The sequence below is a fragment of the Meriones unguiculatus genome, chromosome 7 (assembly GCF_030254825.1).
Source record: "Meriones unguiculatus strain TT.TT164.6M chromosome 7, Bangor_MerUng_6.1, whole genome shotgun sequence".
NCBI lineage: Eukaryota > Metazoa > Chordata > Mammalia > Rodentia > Muridae > Meriones > Meriones unguiculatus.
Genome location: NC_083355.1, coordinates 47,241,305 through 47,249,661, shown reverse-complemented (window position 1 = coordinate 47,249,661; position 8,357 = coordinate 47,241,305). Strand labels below are relative to the sequence as shown.

The 8,357-nt window shown below is 45.2% G+C and overlaps 1 pseudogene; it reads left to right on the top strand.

Moving 5' to 3' along the window:
- Positions 1–169: 169 nt before the first annotated feature.
- On the top strand, positions 170–3,031 carry LOC110558752 (peptidyl-prolyl cis-trans isomerase FKBP3-like; annotated as a pseudogene).
- Positions 3,032–8,357: the final 5,326 nt, after the last annotated feature.

The following is an 8,357-nucleotide window of genomic DNA, read 5'->3' as shown; positions in this document are numbered from 1 at the left end:
GACCGCACAGCCCATTGGTTGACGCTTGGTATTGGGAGGTTTGTGATTGGCTAGTGGTGGAGCGTCAAGGGCGAGGGCTCCCAATGACCAGCGACGGGTGTAGCCATGACCTGACCCCGCCTTTTATCAACCTTTCAGCGTCCTAGCCCCGCCCCCCGCAGGAGGGGCCCCAACAATTCCGCGCGCTACCCGCTGGGGAAGAGGAAGGGACGGGCTTGGCGAAAAGATGCAAGCGTACTGGCAGGACGGTTGGCTCCGCCAGAGGGCGCGCGCGCGCGGAGCACGCCCAGGTTTCCCGCCTTCGCAGGCCGCGCAGCCGCAGCCCGCGCCGAGACGACGCGCGGGAAGTGCCGTGCTAAAGCTTCTGTGCGGGCTTTCGGCGGAGGAACAGTGGCGTCGGCCACGGTGGGCTGCAGACTCGCTCCCCGGCCTTGGCGCCTACCGTTGGACCTACTTAGGTACTGCCCAGGCTTCCGCCGCCTGGTTGACTAACCGGCCGGCTTAGCCATCGCCGTAGGCGATCCCAGAGGCCTCAGCGCGGGCCGCGGCTTTATAGGACAGTATCAGTTACAAGTAATGGCAACGTTTTTTTCTGTAAAATTTATTTAATCGCTGTACCGCCAGATACCCCAGTCTTTTTTTTTTTTATGGTAAATACGCTGATGACATAGGTGAAGTGACCTTCCTTGAGTTCAGAGTAGCACTTTTTTTTCCTTTCTGCATTTTTTGGTGTGTTTAAAAAAAAAAACTGTTGAGCCAGTGGTGAGTCAGTGGTGGCACAAACTTTTAATCCCAGCGCTCAGGAAGCAGAGGCAGGCGGATCTCTTGAGTTTGAGGACAGCCTGGTCTACAGTGTAATTCCAGGACATCCAAGGCATCCAAATAGAAACCCTGTTTTGAAAAACCAACCTCCCCCACAAAAAAAAAAAAAAAAAAAAAAAAATTGTTGAGATGGAACCCCTGTGTAGGGGAAGAAAAGTGACTAATAATTAATAACGCCACATTAGGATAAACATCTGAGGTGCTGACATTGTGGCTCAGCCAATACACTCATTTGTTGCTCAGCCTGAGGACCATAGTTGTGGAAAGAGAACCCGCTTCCATAAGTTGTCCTCTGACTGCTACACATGGATCTTTTGGCACCCTCACGCCCAGCGATAAAAGTAGGTGGAAAGCAGCATCAAGGTCAATACTAGGGGCTGATGAGCTGACCCAGTGGATGAAGATGGCTGAGTTTCATCCCTGTGAAGACACATGGAAGAAGAGAACCAACTTCCACAAATTGTTCTCTCACCTCCACAGGCAGGTAAATACGTGAAATTAAAATAGTACATGTATATTATATATATGAGGGCTGAGAAGGTGGCCCAGTGGGTGGAGTACTAGCTAAATCTTACATGAAAGACCAGCTCAGGTCAAGCCTGTCTGCAGGTGTGTCTCCCCACCCTCAGCTCATGCATGCAGGCTCCCCAGAGGAACAGTAATTAAGCGGGACCCCTCCCCTTTTCCCTACATGGTGACAGCTGGGAATCAGAGACAGCCCAACTGTACGTTCTTACAGTGTGCCAATCCGCCATGTGGCATGGGACCACTTCCTTCCTGTAAAACCTGTAAGAAAGGGCCCCTCCTCTACCTTAGTGACCTGAATTCTGTGTCCCAGCCATACTGTCTCTGGCCACAGGGTCTAAACTCTTGGAACTTTTGCCCTGCTTCTGCTTGTTTGTCTATGCTGTTAATACTTCTTCTAATAAATACCTTCCCTGAAAGAATCCTCCTGGAAGCCCAAATTAAAAATCTTTCACTGCAGCGGAGGCAGTAGGGGAAGATGGTGGTGGCTGTTCAGCAGCATGCATGGACCGTGGAACAGTTGCACAGCGAGCAGCTGCCCAAGAAGGACATTATCAAGTTTCTGCAGGATCACGGTTCAGCTTCGTTTCTTGCAGAGTTTAAATTATTGGGAAACATAAAAAAAAAAAGGTATCTCAGACTGCTAATAAGGAACATTTGGTTACTGCCTATAACCATCTTTCTGAAAGTAAGTGTTTCAAGGGTACTGTAAGTAAAGTATCTGAGCAAGTGAAAAACGTGAAACTTAATGTTGATAAACCTAAAGAAACCAAGTCTGAAGAGACTCCTGATGAGGGTTCACTGAACCCTGTCCTAAAAAAGGGAGACGTTCACTGCTGGTGTACAGGGACACTCCCAGACGGAACTGCTTTTGATACTAATATTCAAACAAGTTCACAGAAGAAGAAAAATGCCAAGCCATTAAGTTTGAAGGTTGGAGAAGGCCAGGTTATCAGCGGATGGGATGAGGCCCTCCTGACTATGAGTAAAGGAGAAAAGCCTTCACTGGAGATTGAGCCAGAATGGGCCTATGGAAAGAAGGGACCGCCTGATGCCAAACTTCCACCAAATACCAAGCTCAGTTTTGAAGTGGAATTAGTAGATATTGACTGAAACCAGTACTTCAGATAAGATGTCAGCAACAACGAAGACTTGATGTGATTTATTAGCACTTGTTACTTTTGTAAGAGAAAAGTCTACTGGAAAATTTAAGGCGTTAAAGCTCATTCACTTGATCTCAATTTTTGAGAATTGTAATCCCCCTGTAAGTTCCTTCAAGTCTCAGATATTTTACTACAGCTATGTAAAGTATGTGGTAGAGCTCATCTGTAATTCTAGTATTCCTAAGATCAGATGCAAGACAGAGACAGGAGAGTCTCTTGAGGTTGTCCTTCACCGATACATGTGCACACAGCTCTGCAGAATGACATACCAAAAGCCAGTTGGCAGAGAAGGACTGGAAGCTCTTTTCTACCTGAACTATCTGTAACAAATAACATGCCAAAAAAAAAAAAAAAAAAAAAAAAAAGCAGGCCACCATATACAAATATGGAAGCAGTTGGTCATGAGTCTTGTAGCCCAGTGCTTTTGAGGGGATTCCCGATTCCTGCTCACAAGCATATGGTCCTTCTCAGGAGCACTATCTGTTTTATAATAAACTCACTATTTTTACTGCCTTACCGTATGTCTCTGGTACAACCCTCTTTTTCCTGATGTGTAAGAGCCTGGAAATTTCACAAGGTGCCCCTGGGGTGCAGATCAGTACCAAGAAGGCCTCATGCTTGCCAGACAAATGCTTTGATGTTGAGCCTCATTCCTAGTCCAGACGTTGGTTTCTGAGCTCAGTCCACCATCAAGCATTGGCTAGGATTTGTGTTTCAGCTCTGAGGGGAAAGCTTTCCTAAAGTGTTAGAGCAGAGCAACGAGGGAAAAGGCTTTCCCAATGGAAGTGCTACAGATCTGAAGGTTTCCCTGATAGTTCAGGATACCCTGAAGGTATCCTGGTAGTTGGGAGCCAAGGAATACCACAAAATCACACCTCACACAAGATATTTATTGGGAGGAAGGAACCCAGAAAAGTGGCTGCCTCTGCTCTGAGGAGAATGAATAGAAAATTGATCAGAAGACAGGGTTTATATAGCTTGAGGGTTGGAGCTTTCCAGGGTATGGACTGGTGGATTTTCAAGTCCAGAGCTTGTGCTTTTTACTCAGTAGAGTGGGGCCTGGGTCCAGCCATTAGGGCAGTTAGAGTGTTCTGTGGATGGACCCTGGTAGTGGAGATCCTCAGGGAAGGGACCTGGCTACTCCAGTACCTTGAGAAGGTTAACATTTGATCTATGGTTGCCTGTTTCTCAGAGGTAGTCTGCTTTTGGGTTACTCTGGAGTGTTAGAAAGGCAGAGATTCACCTAAGGACATGCAGGAAGCTGGGCTATGCCTTCCTCTCCTCCCTTACTGTATTCATTACCTCTGCTTGTGAAGTTTTCATCAGAACTGATACCCACTTTCTAGGCCTCAGCCCCTGTGGTAGTTGCTTCTTTTGATTACCTCTGAAAATTCCTTTTTTCTTGATACTCTCTTCATGTGAGTTGTCTCTCTCTTCTGTCATCGCCATCTCCCCTTTGCTAAACACTACAGACATCTGTAGATTCTTGTTTCTATTTAAATATTGGTGTTCTCCAAGAGTCTTCCGTCTGATTGTCATTTTCTGGGTGACTTTTTTCTGTGGCTTCTAGTATCTTCATGGTGATCATCTAAATTCCTCATCCAGGGGCAAATGAAATGGCTCTGTAGATGAAGGTGTGTGCTACCATGGTTGACTGTACTGTCCAAAATTAACCTGTAAGCCCCATCTGCCCAGGAACCAGATAACTTGCTGGAATGCTAGGAGTTGTAGTTCTTGGAAAATAATAAAACCTCATGGGAAAATATGGTGGTCTATAGGTTTGCCCTTTTAAGCCCTTGTAATACATGGTTCCAGGCCATTCCCAGCTAGGAAATTCCTGGGAATGGTCTTGATGAAAGTTATCTTTTGGTCAGAATTTAATATTTAATAAAGCTTGCCTTAATTTGGCCTGAAATGGTGGAATTGGTTTTTGCCAGCAAATTTCTGGATTAACAGTGACAACTTGAATTAGATTCTTGAGATCTATGTGGCGGGGGTTCAAGGTGTCCAGTGTGGAAGGGAGAGAGCAGGTACAGTGGCAGTAAACTGCTGAGGTGAAAACTTGATGTTCTAGACCAAGGTTGTCAGGCTGAGGCTGGACCCAGAGAAGTGGAAGGTATGTGAGGATGTTATCTCCTCTAGTAAGATCTTCCTCACCTATGTGGCCCTGCTGGGAGTCACCCCCTAACCCTAACCATCAGTCTGTATTCTTAGTAAACATCCTCGTGAAGGAAAAATCTAAGTGTTGAAAGAATAGACTCCATTTCTATAAGCTATTTTCTGACCTCTACAAACATACTATGGCATGCACCACATACCCATACACACATAAAATAATAAATGAATAGTGTCAAAAATAAATTACGCATCCATCGCCTATGTTTAATTGCTTACTGGTCATTACGTAGACTAGCTTGTTCATCTTGTAGGTACAACTGAAATAATTCTTGACACTTTAAAAAAAATCTCTCATCCTGATTCTGTATATATCTGCCTGTTTATGGCTATGCATTTGTATGTGTGTGTTTGTAGGCTAGAGGTTGACTGTTAGGTGTCTGATTTCCTCAATCGCTACCTTATGGTTTGAGACAGGATCTCTCACTGAAGCTTGCCAGTTTGTCTAACCTGGCTAGGCAGAGAGCTATAGAGAGAGCCTCCTTTCTCCATCTCCCCAGTGCTGGACTTACCAGATGCAAACCACCATGCCTGGCTTTCTCACATGAAAGATTGAACTCAGGAACTCATGATGCTCAGCAAGCATATTACTAAGTTACCTCTAGTCCACATCCTGGTTCTTAAAGAGGTTCAAATCCATTTCCACTACTATAGTCACATCCCTACATTCTTTCCTGTCCACTTTAGAGTCATGCAGGGTTTCTCTGTGTAGCCTTGGCTGTTCTGGACTCGCTCTGTAGACCACGCTGGCTTCAAACTCACAAAGATCTGCTAGGCTCTGCTTCCCAGAGTGCTAGGATTACAGGTGTATGCCACTGGTGTGCTCATTCTTAATGGCTACCTAATATCCACCCTTGCCTTAGTCCACTCCTGGAAATCTAGTCCTAACCTTACCCTCTTCTGTCTTGTTCATGGAATTAGGAACTCCTCAAGACTGGGACAAGTCAGCAAACACTGGAACCTTTTAGTATTATTTTAGCCTTCTTGGAGTCTGTCAAAACTTGCCAAACCTGAGTATATTCTAAGTCATCAGAGATTAGCCTGACTGGCTTCAATTCTCCCATTTTGGTATTAAGCAAAGCTGAACACTTAATTTAATTGCTAAAGCACAAAAGTGACAAAATATCTCATTTTGGTTAGAATCCAACCTAGTGGGATTAGGAGGGAGAAAAACTGGGCAGTGGTGGTCCATGCCTTTAATCTCAGCACTTGGGAGGAAAAGGCAGGTGGGTCCCTGTGAGTTTGAGGTCAGCCTAGTCTATAGAGAGAGTTCCAAGACAGCCAGGGTTATACAAAGAAGGTCTGTCTTGAAAATCCAAAACCCAACAAAATAAAGGGGGAGAGGGGAGTAAAGGTCTCTAGCCTAGCCTAGCCTGCAACGCTACACCCAATGAAAACTACCCATTTTCTTCAATCCCTTACCTCCCTCTTGGAGTAAGATTTTGAAGCAAAACACTAAAGCAATTTTGGTAGTGAAACTATAGTGACTAACAGGGTCTTATTCCACATCCTTGACCACATAGCCAAAGAGAAAGATCACTTCCTCTTTCTAGCAACTGCTACCCCAAATAGTCCCCTTTAAAAACATTTCTTGCTGGGCATGGTAGCGCACGCCTGTAATCCTATCACTCAGGGAGACAGAGGCAGGCAGATCCTGAGTTTGAGGACAGCCTGGTCTACTAAGTGAGTCCAGTACAGCCAAGGCTACATAGAGAAACCCTGTCTCAAAAAATAAACTTTTAAAAAAAATTTTATTAGTGAATACGGGTGCACGAATGCCATGGTCAATGTTTGGAGATCAGAGGACAACGTTTATTTCTATTTTATGTGTATGTCTGCTTATCTGTATGTGATAAGTGTTCTTTTGAGGCCAGAAGTGGTTGTTGGATCCCCTGGAACTGCAGAACAGATGGTTGTGAGCTGCCTGGTGCAGGTGCTGGGAACCAAACTCAGGTCTCTGCAAGAACAGCAAGTGGCTTTCCCTGCTGAGCCCTTTCTCCAGCCCTGGAAGGACATCTTTGGGAGTTGGTTCTCACTTTCCACCATGGCATCCAGGAATCCAATTCAGGTGGTCAGCCTTGCACAGAAAGCACTTTTACCCTGAGCCATCCTGCAAATCCTTACCCTCTAAAATCCAGCTAGCCATAGTATTTCTGGAAATAGATGCCTAGTTTCCTACCATTTCTGCTCAAAGTTCCAGTTTTTACCATGTGGGTCCAGTTTACCTTTTATTTTTTTATTTCCTGCTTGGCATTGTGTGTGTAACCCAGGAAAAGCCTGATCACAACAGGCCGTTTTTTCTTTGTTTTTTGAGACAGGGTTTCTCTGTGTAGCTTTGGTTGTCCTGGGCTATGCTTTGTAGACCAGGCTGGCCTTGAACTCAGAGAAATCTGCCTGTCTCTGTCTCTCTGAATGCTTGCCACCCTGCCTGGCTGCCTTACATTTTAACTAAAAAGAAACCTTTCACCAGCTCAGTGGTTCTCAGCCTTCAAATGCTGCAACCCTTTAATACAGTTCCTCATGTTGTAGTACCCCCAACCAGTTGTGAGTCATAATGTAAATATCCCCTTGAAAGGGTTGTTCAACCCCAAAGGGGTCACAACCCACTGGCGTACCATTTTATCTTATTACAGCATTCGGCCTGCATATACACTTGGAAACCAGAAGCAATGACTGTGAGCTACCATGTGGTTGCTGGGAATTGAACTCAAGACCTTTGGAAGAGCAGCCGGTGCTCTTAACCTCTGAGCCATCTATCCAGCCCTACTGCACCATTTATTAAAATCTTCCCATTCTGCTTAGCCAAGCTTAGGCAGAATTAGGAATCACAAAGGACCATCCTGAGTGACAGAGGCCATATGTTCCCACCTAACTATGGAGATTATCATCTTTGTATCACGAAGTCACAGTGTAAGGCAGAAAGAAGCTACTTGCTGAGCATTTGGCACAGTCACCTTTGCACTCTGCTGCCATTTGTTTAAAATGGTTTATGTGAGCACCATGGCGTGGCAGCACACACCTGTAATATCAGCACTCAGAGGCAGGGGCAGGCAGATCTCTATGAGTTTCAGGTCAGCCTGGTCTACAGAGTAAGTCCAGGACAGCCAAGGCTACACAGAGAAACCCTGTCTCGAAAACAAGAAAAAAAGGTTTATGTGTCTGCACATCCTAAAACACACAGCTGGGCGCTTGGATATCTGACTTCGATCCCCAGAACCCAGATGGTCAAAGTAGAGAAGCAGCTCCTTCAGGTTGTTCCCTGACCTCCATCTACTCACCATGGTACGCATTTATGTGGCCAAGCAGATACACACTAAATAAAGTTTAAAAAAATTTCACCCAATTCAATCCTAAACAAGACATTTATACCATTCTTTCCAAGGCTCTGGGAACACTGCAGAAGAGTAGAAACAAGAGCTAGAACATACGACATCATCTGGGCAAGATATAGCCATCATAATTGTAATTCTCAATAACTATATCTATACTATGTCATTACAAGACAGGGAGGGGCTTGGGGCCTCCACCTCTCAGTGCAGAACTAGTTTGATGACAGATTCAGAAAAAGAGGGAGGAATCACTACCTTCAGTTGCATACCTACCAATGATCCCTCTGGGCTCCAGTGGAAGTTTCAAACTCAGTCACAGGTAGCGGTATTTAAATGTGCAGCA